Source organism: Hylobates moloch, unplaced genomic scaffold (genome assembly GCF_009828535.3).
Source record: "Hylobates moloch isolate HMO894 unplaced genomic scaffold, HMol_V3 SCAFFOLD_13, whole genome shotgun sequence".
NCBI classification, from domain to species: domain Eukaryota; kingdom Metazoa; phylum Chordata; class Mammalia; order Primates; family Hylobatidae; genus Hylobates; species Hylobates moloch.
The window spans coordinates 10,080,928-10,092,579 of NW_026652288.1; the positions used below are offsets into that span (position 1 = coordinate 10,080,928).

An 11,652-nucleotide genomic window follows, 5' to 3' on the forward strand; every position below is an offset into this window, starting at 1 on the left:
TGGGGTGTTTGGGCAGGTCCTGTGTATTGGGGTGTTGCAGTGGGTCCTGTGTATTGGGGTGTTTCGGCGGGTCCTGTGTATTGGGGTGTTTTGGTGGATCCTTTGTATTGGGTGTTTTTTAGTCTCCCCAGGTGAGTTGAATTTGCAGCCAGGGTGAGAATGCTGACATTCCCATGGGGAGGAGAAAGGGGGCTAAGTGAGGTTTTCCCCGGAATCCCCATGAGCAAGAGGATTTGAGAACAAGCAGCCCTGGTGGTGGATGCAGGGATGCGTCCGCTGAAACCCGGCCTCGCCTGGGTCATTGTCAGCTCGGAAACCGCTGAGTGAAACGAAGCTTACATGTGTGCGGTCAAGGCTGTTGACAAAGACAAAAGAACAAAATATTTACACAGGAAACAACCACCAAAAAAAAAAAAAAAAAAAAAAAGAAGAAGACAGCAAACATCGTGTCATGGAACTGCTGAGTGCGTTTTTGCTCAAACACCCCCTGGGGAGGTTTACTGATTTCCGGAACGCCTCTCCTTTGGGCATCCTGTGGCCGCCTTTCAGGAGGAATCTGGATGTACGTTTCCTCTGGTCTGTGTGTGTCCTTCACACACACTCAATGAATGTCAAGCCCAGTGGCAGGGAGGGGTCACGGTGTCCCTATTGTCTGCCCAGACCAGCCTGGCCAATATGGTGAAACCCCGCCTGTACTAAAAATACAAAATTAGCCAAGTGTGGTGGTGCACACCTGTAATCCCAGCTACTCGGGAGGCTGAGGCAGGAGAATCGCTTGAACCCGAGAGGCAGAGGTTGTAGTGAGCCAAGATCGCGCCACTGCCCTCCAGCCTGGGGGAGAGACTGAGACTCTGTCTCAAAAGAAAAAGAAAAAAAAAAAAAAAAAGAAGGATCTCGCTTCTAGAATGAAACCCCAGAGTACAAAACAACCAACACCAGTGGCTTAGGGCTACTGAGATTAAGACTGGTGTGGACATCAGAGCAGCTCAGAGATGGAAGGGCTTTGCTCCCTACCGTGGTGCACTAGAGGCTGGTGGCATCTGACAGACAGATGCAGGGGGAAGTCGCACATAAAACCTGGGTTATGGGACTGGGTACCAGGAACATTCTCCCTGGACCTTAAACCTCAGTGGAAGGATGTGGGCTTTCTGGTGAGTGCTTTGAGAAACCACCATCTGAGCACACAGAGGGCGCTGTGATATTCCAAGTTTCCAGAGCCACACAGAGCCACCTGCCCGATGCTGCGTTTCACAGACAGAAGCCTGATCACCCTTTCTGTTTCCCATGACTGTCGTCTTCTGCACGCATCCTTCCCGTGTGGGACCTGGCCTGCTCCCAGAGCAGGTGTTTGCCCCACTGAGCGATGCTGCAGAGCCAGGCCTTGAGCCTGCCCGCCAGCCCCATCGTCAGCTGTTGGGGTGGCATTTTATATTTGGCATCGATATCCCCTGGGACTTGGATAGAGAGTCGCCTCCTGTCTGACTATTCTTTGGCTATTAAAAACAGAGCTGGGGACCAGGTGCAGTGGCTCATGCCTGTAATACCAACACTTTGGGAGGCCAAGGCGGGTGGATTGCCTGAGGTCAGGAGTTCGAGATCAGCCTGACCAACATGGGGAAACCCTGTCTCTGCTAAAAATACAAAAAATTAGCCAGGTGTGGTGGTGGGCGCCTATAATCCCAGCTACTAGGGAGGCTGAGGCAGGAGAATCGCTTGAACCTGGGAGGCGGAGGTTGCAGTGAGCCGAGATGACAACATTGCACTCCAGCCTGGGCAACAAAAGCGAAACTCCGTCTCAAAACAAAAACAAACAAACAAACAAACAAACAAGAGCTGAGCCAGGCTGAGCGGCTCACGCCTGTAAGCAGCATGTTTGGAGCATGCGGGAGAGCTGGAGCGTGGGGGAATGTGGTTTTTCAGAATGGAGGGTGGCATCATTTCTTCATTCCTCAGGATGGAGTTGGGGCTGCTGTCCCGGTGTGCCCAGGATTATCCTAGTTTTGGCAAGGGCCTAGCATTCAACCTGGTGGCTTCAGCGCCCGCCACACCTCCTAGAACCCAGTAAGCTCTTGACACATGTCCGTGGGTTGCATGGAAGAATGAGTCACCCTACCTCAAGAATTGTTGATGACTCAGTTTCCTAAGAGTAAGATTTACAAATATTTATCACTCAGATTGGTACTGGTCCCCCACTTGGCAGGTTAAGTCAGAAGGTTACTTCTGCACGCAAAATACAGGGGAGACTGGGCGCAGTGGCTCACAATTGTAGTCCCAACTTTTTGGGAGGCTAAGGTGGGAGGATTGCTTGAACCCAGGAGTTTTAGATCAGCCTGAACAACATGGCAAGACCCCCATTTCTCAAAAAAAAAATTTTTTTTTGATTACTCAGGTGTGGTAGCATGTGCTATAGTCCCAGCTACTTGGGAGGCTGAGGCAGGAGGATCACTGAGCCCAGGAGGCAGAGGCTACAGTGAGCCATGATCATACCACTTCACTCTAGCCTAGGTGACAGAGTGAGACCCTGTTAAAAAAAAAAAAAAAATACAGAGGCGCTCTTGCCCATATTTGTCTCTTCTTAGGATCATGAAACGTTTGCCAGTTAGGTGGATTCATTATGGATATATAGATTATATTATCAGATCTTAATCAAAGTAACTGTTAAAATGGAGAAGTAGCTTCAAAAAACACAGCAAAAAAGAAAAAAAGTCCTAAAATTGAAAATAATCCTAACATGCAAGCCCCAGTGAACAACAGGTGTGTTTACGAAAATCCTGATCTTTGTCTCCAGCTCCTGACACAGAACTCAAACATTGGGACTCTCTTGAGTGACTGAAGTGTCTTCTTTATGCTAATGAATGATGGGTCTTGGGGAAATGGGGCACTGAGACAGTTTCCGGGTGGGGCTGGACACCAGCAAGACCAAGCCTTGGTTGGAACTTTCAGCACCCCATCCCCCACCTCCAGGAAGGAGAGAGGGGCTGGAGAGTGAGTTGTCACTAATGGCCAGTGACTTCCTCTGTCTTGCCTGCATAGTGAAGCCTCCGCTGAAAACCCCTAAGTGATGGGGTTCCAGGAGATTCCAAGTTAGTGAACGCATCTGCACGCCAGCAGGGCAGCACGCCCCAGCTCCACCGGGACACAGGCTGCCATGACTTGGCCCCTTCCGGCACTCTCCATGTGCCCCTTCACTGGACGGCTTGTTTGTATCCTCTATAAACTGGAACAGCACGGGGAACACTTCCCTTAGTTCAGAGAGGCGTTCTGGCGAATTAGCGAACCTGAGGGTTGGAGGTGGGGACTCCTGAATTCGGAGTCAGCTGGGCAGAAGTGTGGGTCGGCTGAGGACCCCATTTGTGGCTGGGATCTGAATGAGGCTGTCTTGTGGGACTGAGCCCTTCAGCTGTGGGGTCTGATGCTAACTCCAGGTAGATAGTGTCAGAATCTAATTAACTTGTTGAACACCAAATTGGGGTTAGAGAATTGGAGAACCACACAACAGGTAACCGAGCTGACAAATATCAAGTAAAAGCAATAGAGACCTAATCCAATGTGATGAGAAGTCAGCACCCCTCCCTTTTCTAAACTACCAAGACCACCAAAGCTATTGGAAATGTGGATTTATATATCTATCGTCATTGCTAACAAGAAGCCTCCCTCTAAATCTACGCTATGCATTGGCATTGGATCGTAGCTCAAGATTGCATAAAACTATCTCAATTAACAACACATTTACAAAACTCAGCCTTCAGAACCCAAGACAAACCTCAACACTGTTTGTGATGTTTACAGTTCTACTCTGTATGGACTCTTGAGATTTAATGAAAAATGTTTAGAAGCTTCTTTTGAGGTGTTTTTGTTTTGTTTTTGTTTTTTGATGGAGTCTCACTCTGTCACCCAGGCTGGAGTGCAGTGGCCCAATCTCCACTCACTGCAAGCTCCGCCTCCAGGGCTCACACCATTCTCCTGCCGCAGCCTCCCAAGTAGCTAGGACTACAGGCACCCGCCACCACACCCAGCTAATTTTTTGTATTTTTTTTTTTAGTAGAGACGGGGTTTCGCTGTGTTAGCTAGGATGGTCTTGATCTCCTGACCTTGTGATCCGCCCACCTTGGCCTCCCAAGGTGCTGGGATTACAGGCGTGAGCCACTGTGCCCGGCCTTTAGGTGTTTTTTAAAAAATGTTTATTTATTTTTTTAAGATAGGGTCTTGCTCTGTCACCCAGGCTGGAGTGCAGTGGCACAATCACAGCTCATTGCAGCCTCGACCTCCAGGGCTCAAGCAATCCTCCCGCCTCAGCCTCCCGAGTAGCTGGGACTGTAGGTCCTCCCCCTACCATGCCCAGCTAGCTAATTTTTAATTTTTTGTAGAATGAAGTCTTGCTATGTTGCCCAGGCTGGTCTTGAACTCCTGGGCTCAAGCAATGATCCTACCTTGGCCTCCCAGCGTGCTGGGATTACAGGTATGAGCCACCGTGGCCAGCCCTCTGAGGTGTTTTTTTTGTTTTTGTTTCTGTTTTAATAGAAAAAGTCCAAGAGGCAATACCGGTGGGTAAATGCTTAAATGGATTACAGACTGGAAAGCAAGATGGCAGCAAACCAAGATACATTTTTTTGGTCAACAAATAGTGTTGGAAAACACGAGTGAAAATGTGAAGACAACCATTAGAACAAATTATTCAGTGGGAAGTTTGCCACACAATTGGATGAAACTACAGATATTGTTACTGTATCTGGGAAAGGTTATGTTTCACAGATGAAGTGCACAAAGAACTCCTTTTGCATGAGCCACCAAAGGAAGGACCTGCCAGAGAAGGCATTTTCTCAACTGTAAATGACTTCTGTAATGAAAACAATGTGTTATCGAAAAACTCTGGGGCCAGGCGCGGTGGCTCATGCCTGTAATCCCAGCACTTTGGGAGGCTGAGGCGGGTGGATCATGAGGTCAGGAGATCAAGACCATCTTGGCTAACACAGTGAAACCCCGTCTCTACTAAAAATACAAAAAATTAGCCGGGTGCAGTGGCGGGTGCCTGTAGTCCAGCTACTCAGGAGGCTGAGGCAGGAGAATGGCATGAACCCGGGAAGTGGAGCTTGCAGTGAGCTGAGATAGTGCCGTTGCAGTCCAGCCTTGGCGAAAGAGTGAAACTCTGTCTCAAAAAAAAAAAAAAAAAAAAAAAGAAAAACTCTGTAAACCAGAGGGGCTGTGTTTTACTTGCAATTTAAAAGGAAAAAGGAAGGCAGGCTGGGGTTACAAAGAGAGAGAAACAGGGAATTTGTTGCCTTCATCACTGAGGCAGGTAGGGGAGGAGGCCAGAGAGCAGAGTGATAAGTGGTCAATTTCATAAAGCAAGACCTTTCAACAGATCAGCAGCTTTTCAATACCTTGCACTGAGATGAGGAGCAAAGGAAATCTTTTGTTCTGCAGAGATTCACTGGTGATCTTGTGACAGAATATTTAAAAGACCCATCGAGCCTTAAACAAACAAAAAGCAAGTGCTCCAATTTTAGTGATGCTTTCTTTCATACGGATGGCTACCAGGGGTAGCTCCCTAGCTGACTCTGAGAACATAGGCACACACTCACACAATCTGCCGAAGACAGTGACATTCTGATAATCCTAAGAAAGTCACTGCTTTATGTTGTGCAATTGGGCAGTTTGAACAATGTTTGGAAATATTATTGCTTGATATTTTGAGGGAAGGAGCAATGAATGATGTGTCAGCTAAACAACTTTCACATCTTCAGGCTGAAAAAACTTGTGGACAACAGCAATGACAAACTTGAAAACATAATTCTGGCCGGGCGCGGTGGCTCACGCTTGTAATCCCAGCACTTTGGGAGGCCGAGGCGGGTGGATCACGAGGTCAGGAGATCGAGACCACAGTGAAACCCCGTCTCTACTAAAAATACAAAAAAAAAAAATTAGCCGGGCGTGGTGGCGGGCGCCTGTAGTCCCAGCTACTCGGAGAGGCTGAGGCAGGAGAATGGCGTGAACCCGGGAGGCAGAGCTTGCAGTGAGCCGAGATTGCGCCACTGCACTCCAGCCTGGGCGACAGAGCAAGACTCCGTCTCAAAAAAAAAAAAAAAAAAAAAGAAAACATAATTCTTTTTTTTTTTTTTTTGAGACAGAGTCACACTCTGTCACCCAAGCTGGAGTGCAATGGTGTGTGATCTTGGCTCACCACAACCTCTGCGTCCTGGGTTCAAGCGATTCTCCTGCCTCAGCCTCCCAAGTAGCTGGGATTACAGGAGTGTGCCACCACACCTGGCTAATTTTTGTATTTTTTTTTAGTAGAGACGGGGTTTCACCATGTTGGCCAGGCTGGTCTCGAACTCTGCCTGCCTTGGCCTCCCAAAACGCTGGGATTACAGGCGTGAGCCACCATGCCTGGCCAAAAAACATAATTCTTTAACTTGTTTAAAAATCATCCCAATGAGGAGAATTGGTAGATTTTGATCACATTTATTAAAAATATTAAAAACTTCCAGTTAGTTTGCAAAAACAATAGATTGACAATAAGGATGGTAACAGTTGTTAGTCAGATTTTTAAAACAAGCAAACAAAAATGTTTGCATATCAGTGGATTTAAAAGAGAAACATGGTTTCATGTGGGTGGACAAAGCCCTTCTTCCTCCCAGCTCTCTGTATCTTTGGCTGTGTATTTTCAGCTATGACGTCCATCAAAACCAAGTATTGAAATAACTTAGAACAAGATCTTCAGATCATTAAACCAATTATTAAACCAAGATTTTGTAAGAGAACAAAGCATACCCCATCACCTTACTTTCACCAACAAAATGTTATTGTTGAGATTATTGAGAGCAAAAGGTTATTTCTGAGCCGTTAATGGAAACCAAAATCACAATCATTTAAAAATATTGTTGATCTAACTTTATAGTAAGTCTTTCTGTTTCCATTTTTTGTGTAAGTTTTATAAGTACATGATATATCAGTACGATAATATATGTGTGGCTGGGTGCAGTGGCTCATGCCTGTGATCCCAGCACTTTGGGAAGCTAAGGCGGGTGGATCACGAGGTCAGGAGTTCGAGAGCAGCCTGACCGGCATGGTGAAACCCTGTCTCTACCAAAAATACAAAAAATTAGCAGGGCATGGTGACAGGCGCCTGTAATCCCAGATACTTGGGAGGCTGAGGCAGGAGAACTGCTTGGGCTCAGGAGGCGGAGCTTGCAGTGAGCTGAGATCACGCCACTGCACTTCAGCCTGGGTGACAGAGTGAGACTCTGTCTCAAAAATAAATAAATAAATAAAAATTAAAATAATAAAAATATATGTGTATAGTTTGCAAAGAAACATACATATCGAAGTTAGCTCCAAGACTTTTTACTGATGGTAACAATAATCTCTATCTTTTCTGCTCCTTTGCAAAGCAACCTTGCCACGATTTCCTTAGGAAATAGTGCCAGCTTTCCCCCTCCCCTTTGAAACTGGGCTTGTTTTGAGCAATAAAATGCGGTGGAACTAATGCTATGTAGGCTCCAAATTTTGGCCTTAAGATAGAAACAGTTTCTACCTTGGTCACTTGGGAAGCCCATTCTTGTGGTCCATCCACCAAGTTAGGAATATAGGGAGAAAAGGTGAGAAGTCTTACTGTCCCAGCCATTCCTGCAAACACCAGACACATAGGTGGAACTGTCTTGGTTGTTCCAGCCCCAGCCATCCTGTGATAGCAGCTTCACAAGAGACCCACGCCAATACCACGTGGAACCGAAGACCCGCCCAGTGGAGCCTTGCTCAAATTCCTGACCCGCAGAATGTGAGCAAATAAAGTGGTGGCTATTTTAAATCTCTGAGCTTTGAGGTAGTTGGTTACGTAGCAAGAGGAAACTGAAGCAGACCACTAGCCCACGAGGTGAAGTCCAAACTCCTCAGTGTGCAGCACGCAACCCACAAAAGACGTCTGTACCTTCCAAACTACAAAAACTTTGATCTATTTTTAAAAATTGTGGTAAAATATACATAACATGGCTGGGTACGGTGGTTCATGCCTGTAATCCCCGCATTTGGGAGCCCAAGGTGGGTGAATCACCTGAGGTCAGGAGTTTGAAACTAGCCTGGCCATCATGGCGAAACCCTGTCTCTACTAAAAATACAAAAATTAGCCGGGCGTGGGTGTTGTGTGCCTGTACTCCCAGCTACTCGGGAGGCTGAGGCAGGAGAATCGCTTGAACCTGGGAGGCAGAGGTTGCAGTGAGCCAAGATCGTGTCACTCCACTCCAGCCTGGACGACAGAGCAAGACTCTGTCTCAAAAAAAAAAAAAAAGTATACACACACACAACACACAACACACACACACACACATAACATGTTATCATAAGCATTTTGAAGTGTATAGGTCAATGACATTGAGTACTCTGACATTGTTATGCGACCATCGCCACCATCCATCTCCAGAACTTTTTCGTTTTGCAAAGCTGCAACTCCATGGCCAAGCACAGGGGGTCACACCTGTAATCCCAGCACTTTGGGAGGCCAAGGCAGGCAAATTACCTGAGGTCAGGAGTTTGAGACCAGCCTGGCCAACATGGTGAAACCCCGTCTCTACTAAAAATACAAAAAATTAGCCAGGCGTGCTGGCGCACACCTGTAATCCCAGCTACTCCAGAGGCTGAAGCAGGAGAATCACTTGAACCCGGGAGGCAGAGGTTGCAGTGAGCCAAGGTCTCACCATTGTACTCCAGCCTGGGCAACAAGAATGAAACTCCGTTTCAGAAAAAAAAAAAAAAAAGAAGAAGAAGAACAAGGAAGAAGAAGAAAGAAAGAAGAAGAAAGAAGAAGAAAGCTGTAACTTCATACCCATTAAACAACAACTCCCACTTCCCCGTACCTTCCAGTCCCGCACCCACATTCTACTTTCTGTCTGTAACTATGGCTGCTCTAGAAGCTCACAGGAGTGGAATCACAGCCTTTTTGTCCTTTTGTGACTGGCATATTTCACTTAGTATCATGTCCTCAAGGTTCATTCATGGCGTAGAATGTGTCAGAGTTTTTCTTTTTGTTTTTTCCTGAGACGGAGTCTTGCCCTGTCGCCCAGGCTTGAGTGCAGTGGTGCAGTCTTGGCACACTGCAACCTCCCTCTCCCGGGTTCAAGCGATTCTTCTGTCTCAGCCTCCTGAGTAGCTAGGATTACAGGCGCCTGCCACACTTGGCTAATTTTCTTTTTCTTTCCTTCTTTTTTTTTTTTTTTGTGCGTGTGTTTTTAGTAGAGGCGGAGTTTCACCATGTTGGCTAGGCTGGCCTTGAACTCCTGACCTCAGGTGATCTGCCCACCTTGGCCTCCCAGAGTGCTGGGATTATAGGCGTTAGCCACCAAGCCTGGCCCAGAATTTTTCTTTTTAAAGGCTCACACCTGTAATCCCACCACTGTGGGAGGCCAAGGTGGGTGGATCACTTTATGTCAGGAGTTGGAGACCACCTTGGCCAACATGGTGAAACCCCGTCTCTACTAAAAATACAAAAATTAACCGGGCATGGTGGTGGGAGCCTGTAATCCCAGCTACCTGGGAGGCTAAGGCACGAGAATTGCTTGAACCCGGGAGGCAGAGGTTGCAGTGAGCTGAGATCCTGCCATTGCACTCCAGCCTGGGCGACAGAGTAAGACTGTCTCTAAATAAATAAATGTTGAATAATTATCTATTGGTATCCTCCAAACTTACTAGACGCCACCACAGCCTTTGCTGTTGCAGCCGGTTTGATCTATTGCCCCCCAAATATGCCTTACACGTACCTATCTTTGGTGCTTCGCTTATTCCATTTTCCCCTTTTAGAATGCTCTTCCTTTCTTCTTGGAACAAAGTTCCAAACAAAGTCCTTGTAACAAATTCCCGAGTTCTTGGCATGAACTCGAGCCCTGTTCATGCCATATTGTGCAGCTCAACCCCAACTTCCTTCAGGAAATATTCTTGAATGATGCCTTTACCCCATACCCCAGGCGCAGGGTTTCTCTCTCCTGAGGCCCACAGATCTTACCATCTGCACTGAGCAAAGCCTCCCTGCAACTGCTTCCCAGCCATGCGGCAAGCTCTTTGAAGGAAGCCGTGGCGGTATATTTCTCTTGTACCTCTGCTGAGCTCAGCATCAGAATGTGCACACAGCAGGTCCCTGATAAGTAAGTGCAAAGATGCATGAATAATATAATTTGTCCTAAGTACTCTCCCTTCCAGTACATTCGATTTAACTCAGTAGACACATCCTGCGCCTGCCAGCTCATTCAGCCGCTCAGGGCTGTGTCAGCCTGGAGTAGGCACGGCTCAGATTTGAAGACTGATAGTCACGAACTCAAATTCCAGCTGGGTCACTCAGGGGCTGGGAGACCTTGGTCAGCCTTAATCTATTCATTCATGAGGAGGAAGATCCTAGGGGCTTTCTAGGGTTGGATGAGCAGCTATTAGATCCCAGCAGTAAAGTGTCTCATCCAGTATTTAGCACTTCAAGGTATGTAGCATACCTGGGGTTAGTGTGGTGGTTAATTTTATGAGTCAACTTGACTAGGTTAAGGGATGCTCAGATAAGCGGTAAAACATTATTCCTGGGTGTGTCGGGGCGGGGGCGGGGTGGGGGGTGCGTAGTTTTTGAAAGCAATTGGCATTTCCATCAGGGGACCCAGTAAAGAAGATCCACTCTCTTCCCTGCGGGTGTGCCTCATCCAACCCATCGAGGAAGACTTCATAGAACAAAGCGGCAGATGAAAGGCCCATTGTCGCTCTTTTCTCCTGAGCTGGAACATGCATTTCTCCTGCCCTCCAACGTCAGAGCTCCCGGTTGTAGGGCCTTTGGACTCAGCCTGGAACTTCCATCATCGGCTTTCCTGAATCCCCAGTGCGTAGGCAGCAGATCTTAGGACATTGTGGCCTGTGTAATCACACGCCAATCCCTCATAATAAATTTCTTTCTACGGCTCTCTATGCATCCTGTTGGTTCCGTTTTTCTGGAGAACCCTAATACAGTCAGGCACCGAGACACTGTCCCACGGCGGAAGGCACGCTTCCCCTACCCGCCCTACCCTGGAGTTCTTGCCAGGAACTAACCCAAAGCTCTGTGGTCAGTAACCTTTTCATACAGAGCTCAGCACAGCAGCTACAGGAGTAAGCTGCGTGTGGAAAGAAAGAAAGACAATCTCGTATATCCTTTCATTATTAGACGGCCCCGTGGCCTTGTCCCTGCCCTATAATTGACCTTCGTGACTACCTGGCTTCACCCCCAACTGCGAAAACACACCTCCACCCTGCCACTGCCACCCGGGACCTTATTTTACAGGAAACAAAACCGAGGGCAGGGTTTGGCTCCTGGTCACATGACAACAAAGGGTTCGTGCTGGGACCTGGGACCACCTCAGGCTCAGAGGAAAGGGATGTCCCAGACCCGTTCCAGTCAAAATCTGCGGCTGCCTGTTTTGATTCTGACATTTCCCCCCAAAGCCAAGTCCTTGGAGCAAGTGTAACTTCCAAGCTTTTTATTGGTGGCCCCTGGTCTGATGACCCGCTCAGGAATCTATTTAAAATGTTTTTCGTTTAAATGACAGGAGTAGGTAAACAGGCTTTGAAAAAATATAAGCAATACAGATGGGTACTATCAAGAAAAAATAGTGCCTGCCCCTCCCCGCAGCAATGCCTGGAGCGCAGACCCAGGCC

At 47.5% G+C, this 11,652-nt stretch overlaps 1 long non-coding RNA gene across 2 annotated transcripts in view; it reads left to right on the plus strand.

The window, feature by feature from the left end:
• The window catches only part of LOC131380947 (uncharacterized), a 36,521-nt gene extending 25,607 nt beyond the window's left edge, over window positions 1–10,914 (plus strand). For both annotated transcript variants that reach the window (XR_009209269.1, XR_009209270.1), the window contains exons 4-5: window positions 7,672–7,777; window positions 10,620–10,914. This is a non-coding gene — a long non-coding RNA (uncharacterized LOC131380947). The remainder of the gene's footprint in view (window positions 1–7,671; window positions 7,778–10,619) is intronic.
• Window positions 10,915–11,652: the final 738 nt, after the last annotated feature.